The sequence below is a fragment of the Aquila chrysaetos genome, chromosome 4, assembly GCF_900496995.4.
Source record: "Aquila chrysaetos chrysaetos chromosome 4, bAquChr1.4, whole genome shotgun sequence".
In the NCBI taxonomy this organism is placed as follows: domain Eukaryota; kingdom Metazoa; phylum Chordata; class Aves; order Accipitriformes; family Accipitridae; genus Aquila; species Aquila chrysaetos.
The window spans coordinates 14,074,684-14,087,106 of record NC_044007.1 but is presented as its reverse complement, the minus strand read 5'-3'; the positions used below and the strand labels follow the sequence as shown (position 1 = coordinate 14,087,106).

At 41.8% G+C, this 12,423-nt stretch overlaps 1 long non-coding RNA gene across 3 annotated transcripts in view; it reads left to right on the top strand.

Moving 5' to 3' along the window:
* Positions 1–12,350, top strand: part of LOC121233260 — a 29,332-nt gene extending 16,982 nt beyond the window's left edge. For 2 of the 3 annotated variants that reach the window (XR_005932250.1, XR_005932249.1), the window contains 2 exons: positions 5,498–5,629; positions 8,374–8,625. This is a non-coding gene — a long non-coding RNA (uncharacterized LOC121233260). Of the gene's footprint in view, positions 1–5,497; positions 5,630–8,373; positions 8,626–12,103 lie in introns of those variants that run through there. The other variant, XR_005932251.1, reaches the window with a different exon arrangement.
* Positions 12,351–12,423: the final 73 nt, after the last annotated feature.

Below are 12,423 nucleotides of genomic sequence, written 5' to 3'. Positions count from 1 at the left end.
AGCTATTAGTTTGTAATGCCGTTCTGGAGACAGCCGGCGAGGGACTACCTCGAAGCTCTCCATTGCACAATAGTTTCCATATGATGTATATGACTCTGGAGTGGGAAGGACTCATAAATCTTTAGCAAATTGAATCCTGCACAGGTTTCACAGGATGCTTGAGAGAAGCACAGAATGAGACTAGCTTATAAACCTGACCTAAATAACCAACAGTGAATCTTAAAGCAGACAGAAAGTGTCTAAGGGTAATAAAATAGGCAGAAGTGCTTGCAAACTTATTCTAAATACCAATTGATTCCACTTCTTCTAATAGCTTTCTGAGTCCATCAGCATGGACCAGGGGAATCTCTCTTTATAACATATTTATTCCAGGAGGCTTCTGAATCTTAGTCAAAGCAGTAGGAGCTGAAGCAAAAATTGATAAAATAGTGGAAGAAAACTCCAAATTAAAATCGTGGCCCCGATAAGTGATCCGTTACATTTTCTGTTCAGTACTGGTAAGTGCCATATAATTCGTACTGTGTCCTTTCTATAAAAAGCTAATAAAGGAGAGCTGGAAGTGGCTGTGAGAGGCAGTCTGCCTATGTGGGAATGACCCCATGCCCAAATACCAGAGGATACTGAAAGTGGCACAACTTAGCAGAGCTATCCCTTTGACATTTTCATTGAACAAGCTGCTACTTCTCTTATTTTTTTAACCTGGCTCTTCTGGTTTTTTAACAGAAAGAATGTCTTGAGCAGAATATAACCATGTACAGCCATTAGGCAGAGACATGTCCAGCTGTGAGTGACTTTCTGCTGTAATGATGGACTTGGTAGAGATGTCCATCATAGTTCTGGAGCTTTCATATCATCCAGCTCCACTTGCTTGTTATGAACCCACACTTGATTTGATGCCTCACTAGCTTTATACTGCCTCAAGCATGACATCTGTAATGCAAAGCAGAAAGGATTTTGTGCAGATATTGAGGAGACACACTGACTGAACATGGTATTAGGATGAAGGGACCTCTGACTTTAAAGGTCCTTTCTGCTGCCAGCCAGATTCTGCGAAGCAGTACTTTACTTGAGAGAAAATGGATAGCACTCATAAACTCACTGGATTGTATGTCAGGAAGTCCTTTCCCATAATTTAGAAGGATGAATTCTTTAAAAGATCCATCCTTTCTAAAGGAAGTCTCAAATAAACCAGACCAATTGCCCCCAGCAGCACCTGTATCTCTTGAGGGGGCCCCAGGTAACACTCAGCAATACCCCTGCACTGCAGAAAGCAGCTGGGAGAGGGGAGAGCTTCAGCTTGCCTGTCCCTCGGCCACCCCAGGGACAGGCGGGCATGTCCGGGAAGCCCTGAGCCTGCCTGACGTGGGGCTCTCAGATGGGTTGGAACAGTGGCCAAGGGGACTGATTTATGTCTCTCCCCTCACGGTTGGGGGAATCTCTAATCTAAATTAGCTGATTATATTTGAAATGGCCAAATCCCACTGTAGCGATATAGATGATCCACTTCAGTGCATAAGCGTATATTTTACTTCTATTTCATTGGGATATTACCAAGCGTTTAGAGTCAAATGCTGCCTTAAATTCTTTGCTGACTAGAGGTAGTTGAGACATGACTTCCTAAATTTGGACCACAATGCAAAGAAGGAACTGTAACTTTTTATAATTGTGGGTTGTTTTTTTTTTTTTTCATTTTCCTCTCACAAGCACTCGTGAGTGTAGGTGATGTAAAAGGAGCTATATAGAAACAGGGACCTCTGCCTGAAGCAAATGGTGTATTAAAATAACATCACCGTGAGCTGTTGTTAGCCCGCTTCTTTCCAGATGGGGTCTCCACAATAACATTGCAATCGTTGATAAACAAAGCAAAACTGTGCATTTTTTAGACTCAAAATAAATACTTCATATGCAGCAATGAAGCAGAAAAGGGTTGGCAAATGCACTGCACCAATAGTCTGGCAACAGTATTACTTCTGCTAGCTTTGAACAAGCTATTAATTGTGACCATTTTCATCCATAGCTAAATAAGCACTTAGTTGTTTTGAGTTAACTAGAAGGTCATCCTTGAACCTGGACGTGAACCCAAGTAAAAAATGTTTGGATTTAGTCAATATATAAAATAAATGATGAAAAAAACCTCTAGGTGACCACATTGATTGTGCAGCTTTGTACAAACATTTATTTTTCCTGGGATTGATATGTATTGAGTGTAGCTGGCTGTTCTGCTTGCTTGCTTGTTTTACTCTTCAAGAGTCTATTGTTCGTCTGTTCTGCAAACACTGTAAAGATCTGTTCTGTCTGTAGTGCAAAAAGTTGCTGTAAGTCTCCTTTATAACTTTCTCAGAGCATTTAAGACAACAAGAGGAATTTTACATAGTATTTGAGGTTGTGCCATAGCATTGGTTTGCTGAAAGGGCATTAATGAGGCTCAAGAGGGCATAGGGAGTTAGTGGTGTAGCTGTGGTTGGCATTTTATGTCAGGTGATTGTATATGACTCCAATTGTCATAACCATCCTTAAAAATATTTTGAATGGTTTATTGAAGTTAAGGGAGAAAAAAGAAGAATGTAATTGAAGAATATGACATATAAAGTATGAAATAGTGTTTTGACATTAGGTTTTCTTCCAGCACTGAAAAAAATCATTGTAGGAAGATCTTTTGGTTAGTATTAAAAGTAGTATAAGTAGTTCACTTTAAGAGGAAAAAAGAAGTTAATTTGGATGGTCTAGAACTTTATTTTTTGAAGTTTGATCCTGCTTCCTTTTAGATAAAGCAAGAACCAGCACACACCAATGAGAAGAAATGACAGGGAGGAAATGTGTCTTGTGCTGGTTTTCACTTACAGCTCACTGTGGTAAGGCATGGACCCAGCTCTTAGTTTGAAAAAAACACTTGGAGAAATGGAAAGTTTTTACCAGCATTGCACTGCTTAAGACATTGCTCCTATCTGGCCTCTCTAGGATCTGCAGCAGGGGTCAAATTTTGACTGTGTATTGCAAGATGCTGGGATTGAGTTTTCCTAGGGGACTGATATCCTTTGGGTGCTCTTCTCTGCAAACTTGGGCAGGAGTCCTTGCAGTCTCCCCAGTGAAGGACTCCCCCAGGGAGCCCCAGGAGATGGTGAGGGAGGGACCAGTCAGGGTTACACCGTGCTTCCTCCAGTCATTTTTTATTTAGTGACCATGTCAGCACTACCAGCCAAGGAGACATGCCTGTGAGCCTGCCTGTTATCTTGTCTCACTTCTCTAACATTTCTGCTTGTTATCCCACCAGTGGATAGCATTACTGCAAAATGCCTTGTTGAAATCAATCCTTTTTATACCACTTGTGGTTACTTTTGTTTGCAACTCTACATAACAAGCTGAGACAGGTTCCTCCCACAACGCAGCATGTAGAAAATGGGTCCACGTAATCTCACCTCTCGACTCTAACCGGGGGGGGCCCTGAAAACTATTTCTTTCTCTTTAATAGAGGCTTATTTTCCTGCTATGGCTCAAATCCTGCTCCTCTGGCTTGGAAGGAGTCACAAGTATGACTTACACAGTCATAGCAGGCAGGACTATTTCCTTGCTGAGTATGTGACAATATATACCCCACCGTGGCCTCTTCCAGGCAACGTGGGACTGCGGTTATTCACAAGCTCTACCTTAAATACCACAAACTCCTTAGGCTGGAGAGTGAAGCTGTAGGGCCCTCTTGTGGGAAGAAAGCAGCAGTCCTGCTTCTTGTGAAATGTATGTACTTGGGTGAAAACCCACAGTGAACGTGTGCCGTCATCTGTCGAAGAGTTGTACCGTGATATGCGTTGTGTGACAGCCCGGGCACCTTCCATTGGTGCTCAAATCTGATTCCTATCTAGAAGCCTAGAAACGAGAAAGGGTTGTATTTATAAACCTCAGCCCTGCATATGGCTGCTGACCTCTCCATCTCTCCCCCTGATTTTCCAGGGTGATTTCTTTTTCTCTACCCTAGTCATGGATGTTAACTCCTAAAACCTACCTCTCTGCTCTGTTCAGCCAGGCCCAGTGGTGGTGGCACTTTGTTCACTTGTGGATGAGTTGAGTCTATGCCACGGTCATGCCATGACCTGGGGACCTGCCACATCCCCTTCTCTCCTCCAGCAGGTGACCGCAGTTCCTCACGCCCTACTCCAACTGCACTTCCACTAAGGAGGAGTGTGGCTCTGTGGTCTCACCTCCTTGTGACATGCTCTTGCCACTCCACCTCTTGCCTCCTGGCCTGGAAAGACCCTGGCATGGATTCCTGGAGGTTTCAAACACCTTTCGTGTCTTTGTGCCTGCTTCAAGGAACTGGAGTCCTCATCTTGGCCTGGGCTGTTATCCATGTGTTTAGAGGAGCTGTGAGCTGGCTGCAAGCAGTGAAGCATGCCGGAGCTGGGGCCAACAGGCAGGCAGAGTTAGGACAGGCACCTGCTTTATGTCAGATCTGTGAAGAGGAGATGTCAGATTCTAGCTCCTGAGTATGCTTAAAATGTTAGTGAGAGGAGCCGTGTCTGGTTTCACTCTGGGCAGGCAATAGCAGGAGCTGGACATTGGACCTTTTGTACTGAACCACACTGAGGTGGCTGACGGAACAGTGAAGGGCAAGGCATGACGGCAATTCAGAAATCTTTGACCCAAGCATTGCATAGCTCCCCAGCACAACGCTTGTCACGCTGAGTATCCCAAGCGTATTTGAGTATCTAATTCTGTCCCTCTTAGTCACATCGAGAACTCTGGACCTTTTGCTATAGAGCAAGACCCATTTCTGACATCAAACACTCTTCTTTGAGGGAGAAGATGCCCGTTTGCTACTCAGTACTCTGATAGCTGTGTGGTGCAAGAGCAAAGCAAAACAAGAACCAGCCCCACTGAAGCTTAAGTTAGAAGAAAGATCATTGTCATTATGATATCCTTTTTATTACCATATTGATAGATGTTTGCATATTTTCACCTGCTGTTCTGATCTCAGTCCGTATCTGCCTCTGCTGTGACAGCTTCATGTCCTCAGGCCATCCTATCTGTTTAGCTGCAGCAAATAATCTCCTAAATTACAACTCAATCACACTCTTTCTTTTATATGTACAGTTAAAACTTTCTACTACAGTTATCTCAAATGTTGAACTTAATAATATATGAACCAATCAAGGAAATTCTTGGAAATATTTATGTTATTGAAAATTCTAAGAATCAGAAATATCAGAAGTGAGATATTGCAAGTATATTTGGAAAGTATAGCATATACTTAAAACTCAATTTCAGAATAATTGGTACAATATGAACTTTTGTCTTTCTAAGACTATTTTCTGGAGTTCCATTTTCTTTTTTTTCTGATGTCAAAATGACTAATTGCCATTAATTTTTCATGAAGTCATAGTCAAACTCATACATGAGTGTGGGCCAGTGTTGTAGCTAAATCTTCTATTGGTTTATTAAAAATGTTATAATGAGTTCTAAAATCTACTTGATCCTGACATGGACAGTTTGTTGCTTTTTCTAGTTAAAGCATTCCCCCAACAATTCCTCCTTGCCACTGTTTTGGGAGGATGTACAACATAAATAGTTGTCTCTTGCAAGAGTTGACAAAAATCAAGCCATTGATGAGTTGAGGAAGAATGCTTCCAGAGAGGAGGTTAGTTACCTTTTCTTATTTGCTGTTTTTATATGGATGTACAAGGCTTTTAGGAGCAAAACCGGTGTTTTGGCAGGATGTCTTACCCTTGTCATGGAATCCATGAAAGCAGAAACAATGAGCATAGGGTTTTATAGTTCAGAGTAAGTAATGCTGGGTAGGAGTATGCTGAGGGTTTTGAGGGAAGTGTTACTGGTTTGGGAACAAAAGCTATTGATAAGCTGTTGAAGCTTATTGTTGAAGCTGTGTGTGCTGCTGACATGGACCCTGAACCTCACAAACTGGACCAGGAAGCCAAAAGATAGAGCAAACCCTCCATCACCTCCAGCAACAAAGAAATACAGAACACAAGTTCTGGAACTAGCACAGGACCTCAGTAAACACCTAGCAATATTACACCAAAACCTGCTGCACACCTGGCTGCCACTTTGAATAGTCTTGTTCATGGGATTACCACAAACTAAATGAAAAAACAAATCTGTAGTTTCTTATGTGATCTGCTAAACATGAGAGCTTGGATTCTAGGAAAAACAGCATGACTCAGGAGACTAGTTTTATTCAAATTAGCAGCAAATCTTAGGAAGGAATATCAGGCAGCCTATTGTTCTGCCCTGGGGGCAATCTTTTATAATACTGCAAAATCCCAAATCTGTATAGATTTGGTAGAGCTTTACATTTATTTTGTGCAGTGTGTAAAGCATTAGAAGAAGAAACTCAATTCACTTAATTCACTTGTCTCCCTCCAGGACAAAGGATACATTTGATTTCCATAGTGTGCTTTGACTAAAATGCTATGTCAAGTCTATAAACCAGTTGTACTTACAGAGCTAACATAACGTTTTGTTATTTCTTTCTGCAATAGTGCTTCGCTGGGCCTGCCTTATATCTGACAGAAGGTGGCACAGCATTAGAGTCCTGCTGGCCTTATTCCACACTAGGCCTTGCTGGCAAAGTCCCCAGCTTTCTGGGCTGCAAGGAGTCATTCCCTTAGTGTGCCCTTTTCAGCCATCCCAAGTGTTCAGAGTTGCATTCCAAATCCATGGTCGGAATGGAGATCCAGGTTATAGAGTTGTTCCACAAGTATATATTTAGACCCAGTTCAGCAAAGGTCTAAAAATGTGTCTAAATGAAAGTATGACAAGGCAGCACCACCCAGAGATACCTTAGCTGTCCTGGAACTAGCTAATGCTGTGTTGGAAGCAGTACACCCATGGTGGTACAATGGTCTCCTGGGGACATTTTAGCCCTTTTGGAGCCACACATGTCAGCCTTGGTACAGTGGTTTTGGAAATCTGCCACATTCCCTGAGGACTCCCACTAATTTGTTCAGAGCTAGTCTAGGTAGCACTATATAGTATTGTAGGTATGATTTCTGTGGATGCATTCCCCTGCCTATGCCAGATAGCTAAACACTGTGTTATTGGGCTGGGCTGGGTTATTATGGCTTGATTTTCAGCATTGTGGCTCAAAACATGCATCCATTTTAGTGGAAATGTGGTGCTAAAAAGAGGGCCCATAGGGCACAATCCTGCACTGTTGAAGTCATTTGGGGTTTCACCATTGATTTCCATTGAGGAAAAATCAGGGATCCCAGCAGCTGTCATTGCAATATTACTGTAAGGTAGTGGTAGGTAGCTGCAGGCAATGTGATTTGGAAGAACAAATTAGACCAGACAGGGGTTAGATCAATATCTGAAGGATGATTATCTTGGTCAGCACAGTGTTTTCCATAGCCTAATCCAATCTAAACAATCTCTAAATATATCACAGACTGTGAAATTTCAATCCCTGTCCTGTCAGCCTGTTCATGTGAAGATGGATGACATGCCTGATGAAGTGAAAGGGCCTGATCCTGCTACTGGTGAAGTAACTAATAAATCTCCCATTATCTTCAGAGAAGCCCTGAAGGAGTCACTTTGTCAAATTGCTCAATTAAACAGAGGTAGCAGATCTTTTCCAGGTGTAATGGGTTCACAGCAGTTGCACGTGCACAGGCCTTCTGCCCAAAGGAAAGCATCATATCTGCAAGCTTTCAAAAATTAAAAAACAAGCCAAAAAGAAATGGAGATGATGTTCAGAATGGGGGGCTGCTATTTTAGGCAGCCCTTGACCAAGACAGACCGCACAGGGACTCTGAAAGCCATTTATTGTAATAATTTTTTGTGGGGGCCAGGTGCTCTCAGATGCGTGCAGATGCACTCATGTGCTCCACAGCAACCCCTCGCCTACAGCCGGGTATGCGCTTGGAGGAGGCAGGTGATGCTGGCCAGCAAAATTGTCATCTGGGATGACATGAAGTTAAAGAAATGAGACAACTGGACAAAATTTGGCTTTCACATTGAGAAGAAGTTTGCCTGGGATTCAGCTGGGCTTTTTGCAGAAAAGGTGGCCATCCGGACTGACAGCTCGGACAGCCAGGCAGCCCTCGAAGTGGGGCAGCAGCCCAAGGAGGGTGCAGATTGGTGGCAGGTTTTGGGATGGTGGCCCCTGGGATACCTGTAGTGATCCACCCAGGCAACCTTACGGGACAATTAAGAAATGGTTGAAGCGTATGTTTGCAGACTCATAGATACAATTATTTGCTGTTGCAGTAATGAACTTGTGGATAGACTTACTGCAGGACTTGTTAAGTACCACTCTGGGAAGAAATACTAGCTTGTATCTGCTTTCACACCCCATATGGCCTTTTTTTTACCTTCTAAAGACAAAATGGTCCACTCAGAATAATATCTCTCTTCACCCAGGTAGAACGCCCCAGCCAGTGGTATGAGAAGCTTCCACTGTCACAATGGGAAGAAAATGAAAAAAAAAAAAAGAGTAGAAATTCACTCAGCAGATCCTCCCACCAGGCTGCAGGCTGGAACTGTAACTCTGACTGGAGTCATCTTTATATGCCCTCGATGTAATCACATACATATATATATGAGCCTCTTCCTGTTTATTGCAGTAAATAAATATTTTGCCAAACTGAAAAAGATAACAAAATTGATATGATAATGAGGTTAAAATTTCAGGTATAAATATAGCCATCTTTTAAAAAGAGGCTTTAAACCCCTTTCACATTGCTTACAGGAATTCATTCTGACTGCTGTTAAAACCCTGGTGCCTTAATTATATTAATCATTTAAATCTTCACTTTAACTGCTGCATGTTATTTAAAACTTAAAAGAGCTACAAACAACCTTGGATGGCTGTAAGGCTTCAACAGATGTTTTTCTTATCATTACAATACATTCTTTTTTATTTCTCACTTCCAAAATACTATCAAATATTGTCAAATTACACAAATTTAAAAAAAATAGAGTTGAGCTGAATAGTACCGGGAAAAATCAGTCAGTATTCACCTTTTTGGGTGTATAGTCAAGTGACAAAGTAACGGATTTTGAAAATAATAATGGGCCATGCCAAGGTTGCAGAAACACACACTTTTTTTCTATGTGAGTCATCTTGGATCCAGGAACACAGAAATTGGCTGCACCTTTTCCAAGACAGCTCGGGGCTGGAGCCAGTCTACCTCCTGATGCTCGGTGTGGAGATGAAATCAGTACCTGCTGAGGGATCCACACTATGCTCCTCAGGATTTTTTAGGCATAGCAATAACGGTTCATTCTCTGTAGCTATAGCATTTGTAAGTAAAGCACACCAGAGAGGTTGGCCAACTCATTAATTAAAATAGGAAAAAAAAAAGTATTTGAAGAGAAATACAGGGTAATAACTGCATCATTCTTTTGTAATTTACAGCACAGAGATTACTTGGGCCAGGTCCTGCATTCACAAATTCAGTAGCAACTTTGCCATTGGTTCAGCACAAATAGGATGAAACCTGCTCAGGCTACTCTGAAATCTTAAGACAAGGCTAATGTCAAAGAAAACTATTTTAGTTCCAGTTAGGATTTAGCAATAGATGAAGCATTTTCCAATACTAATTGTTCAGATGGGTATAGTTGCAGAGTGGCTAACTCTCTTAGGCATCCAGGACTCAGCAGTACCTATGCTGGGCTCAGCTTGCCCTTCAGGAAAAGTGGATGCATCCAGTCATTTCATGGTGGGGGCAAAATATAAAGAGCAGCTTGAGATTGGTAGTAGAGGGGGTTCATGGTGGCCCCATGACTTCTAAACAGGAGCATTTTCCTTTACTCCTAGTTGGGAGGCTGAAGCAGTGCTCCCCAGGGGCAATCAGGTTGCTAGCTCAACTAATACTTGTGCGACCTGCTCTGGGCAAGATCAGCATCCTGGTGTGAAATGAACTCGTTTTATTTGGAAAATTGAAACTCTCTTTTAAAAGAAGGAATTTTGATCTGTGCCATTGTTTAAGAATGGACTTGATGCACTGGCTGATGGCTTGGCTATTTAGCTACAGTTTACATTAATTTTACTTTGATTTCACAAAAAGATTAAATCAAATTGTCCATATCAGCCACATGTTGGATTATGCTACATGCATGCTGTTATTTCTACAATGACAATTCGGTGATGTCATGTCTACTTTGTTCTTTGGGCATTCTTCCCCACATCTGGTATTTTGGGAAGAACTTAACATTCACTAAACCAACAACAGATTACTCCAACATACAATTCTTCTTGTCCAAATTAAGGCTCTGATCCTTTGAAGATTTATTCATATGCTTGCTTTCATGTACAATGGGTTGTCCCATTGAACTTGCAAAGTGAATAAAGTTTTGCTTATTATACATAAGTGCTAGAAGGATTTGTGCCTAAATAATGAAGCTGAACACTGAGAGTATATAATTATCCATAAGATTCAGCTATAAACACAGCAGAATCCACCTCCAAAATAAATGTAGGAAATTGAATGAAATGGAGAAGTCTGAGAGTGTTTTAATTTGCCTCATTCACAGCAATTTTGCATTATTAGTAATAACCAAACTGGTAATCTAAATTGCCTGCTGCTTGTGCTATATATGAACTCTGGCACGTGATTTGGTTTCTGCATCCATTTAGACATTTGCTATTGCCAATAGACATTAAAAGTGAAAGATGGGTGGAAAGAAAGGTCTCTAAATAATTTCAGTGCACTTTGGAGACCCCAATTTATTGCTAACAGCCATCCATTACTTTAAGAAAACTGATAGACATGATTTTTACCATACACACAGTCCATTGCCTTCAGGATGGGATGACTCTAACATTGCCAGTCTAGATATATTTTGCCACTTACATGTCCTTAGTCCTCAGGTTTTACATCGATTCAGGTTTATTCAGAGTTGGCCTAAATACAGAATTTCAAGTTGGCAGACAATAATAACTGTTGCTCAAAAATATCTAATGAACTGGAGCTTTGAAAACAAAAATTGCTCACAGATGCCCTGTAGTGTGAAAGAATATGGCATTGCTGTTTCTTTAACCACTGCCAAGAGCGGAGCGTTGGGTGAATGCAGAAGCTCCAGCGTTCTCCAGGTTGACTGTCCACCAAATTCCCTGGACTGGGTAGAACACTCCCAGGCTCCTGAGCCATCATCTTGTGATTTGAAGGCTGGTGTGGTAGGCTGTGAAATTTTAAAGATCAAGAAATTGATTTTCTTTCTGGGAATGGCCCAGGAGAGCTTGTGCAGCTACTTCCAGCTTCAGCATCCGGGTTCTACGATCAGAACACGGGAGCCTGGAGACCTGTGGCTGGAGCCAGGACTAAACCGCTCTCAGGCAGTCAACTTCAGAGCACTGTCATGTCTCTCATCCAAGAGGCACTGCTCGAGGGAGCCATGCATGCAAGGAACTCCAACCTGCTGTGGAGCTACGGCCCTGAGAGTCCTGAGGTCTCCAAGGGCAAATAAACCCAGGTCTTGGCTGTGGAGGGCAGGGCTGGGAAGACCTAGGTGCCTATGTCTCTCCAGCTTCTTGTAGAAGCATTGAGTCCTTGTCATTACTCTCTGAAGCCAGGCAATTTCTGTGGCAGCGATGCCTGTGGTCTACCAAGAGGTCAAGAAACTTGAAGTGTTACAGTTGAAGGAATTCAGTTCAAACTCCAGCTTTTTCAATGAATTTCATCAAAACTTTTCTGACCTGCTCTTGCTAGGACATGTGATACAAGCCTAGCCTGGACTTAGAAAATGCTTTCTGAAAAAAATTAATTTTTTTTTTTTTTTTTTTTAAAAACTGTATTAAATGAACATGGGTGAAGTGGATTTTTTTTAACTAGGAACTGGGGACAGGTAACAAAATGTTCCCTGTTTAAGGAGAACATCCACAAAGAGCAAGCATTTCTAAACAATAAACAGTATACAAATTGATGGTTAATGTAAATGTCTTGAAGACAGCTTTTCTGGAATGTGTATGGTGGAGTAAATAGTTTATTAACTTTCTAGATATTAAAGGTATTTAAAGATATTTTGGATTTCTTTTGTTCACAGATTACTGAGACCAGAGAAAACAGGGACCTGCAACACTTTTAAAATACCCTTTACAAAAGACAGGTCTTTGTGTGTCTTTAAAACATTTTAATTTCTCATTTTTCAGAATGTCCTCTGGGTGTAAGATGGAGTTGCAATTACCAACAAATGCTGCCAGAAGATTCCTTGGCCCATTCATTAGCCCATCAGCCTGCCCCAGAGCAAACAATGATGGTCCCTGGGACACCAGTAGACAACCTTTACAACACCACAGAAGCCATTTCTGGATTTAAAGGTCGCGGTTAAACAAGCTGTGCTGAAGCTGGGTGAAGGAGAAAGGAAAGCAGCTCTAAAGCACCACTACATCCCAGCTCCATGGTGAGGCTCATCACAGTTTCTCTCCTCAAGATCTAAGCTCTAGCTTTTCAAAGATTTGAAGATCTTTGT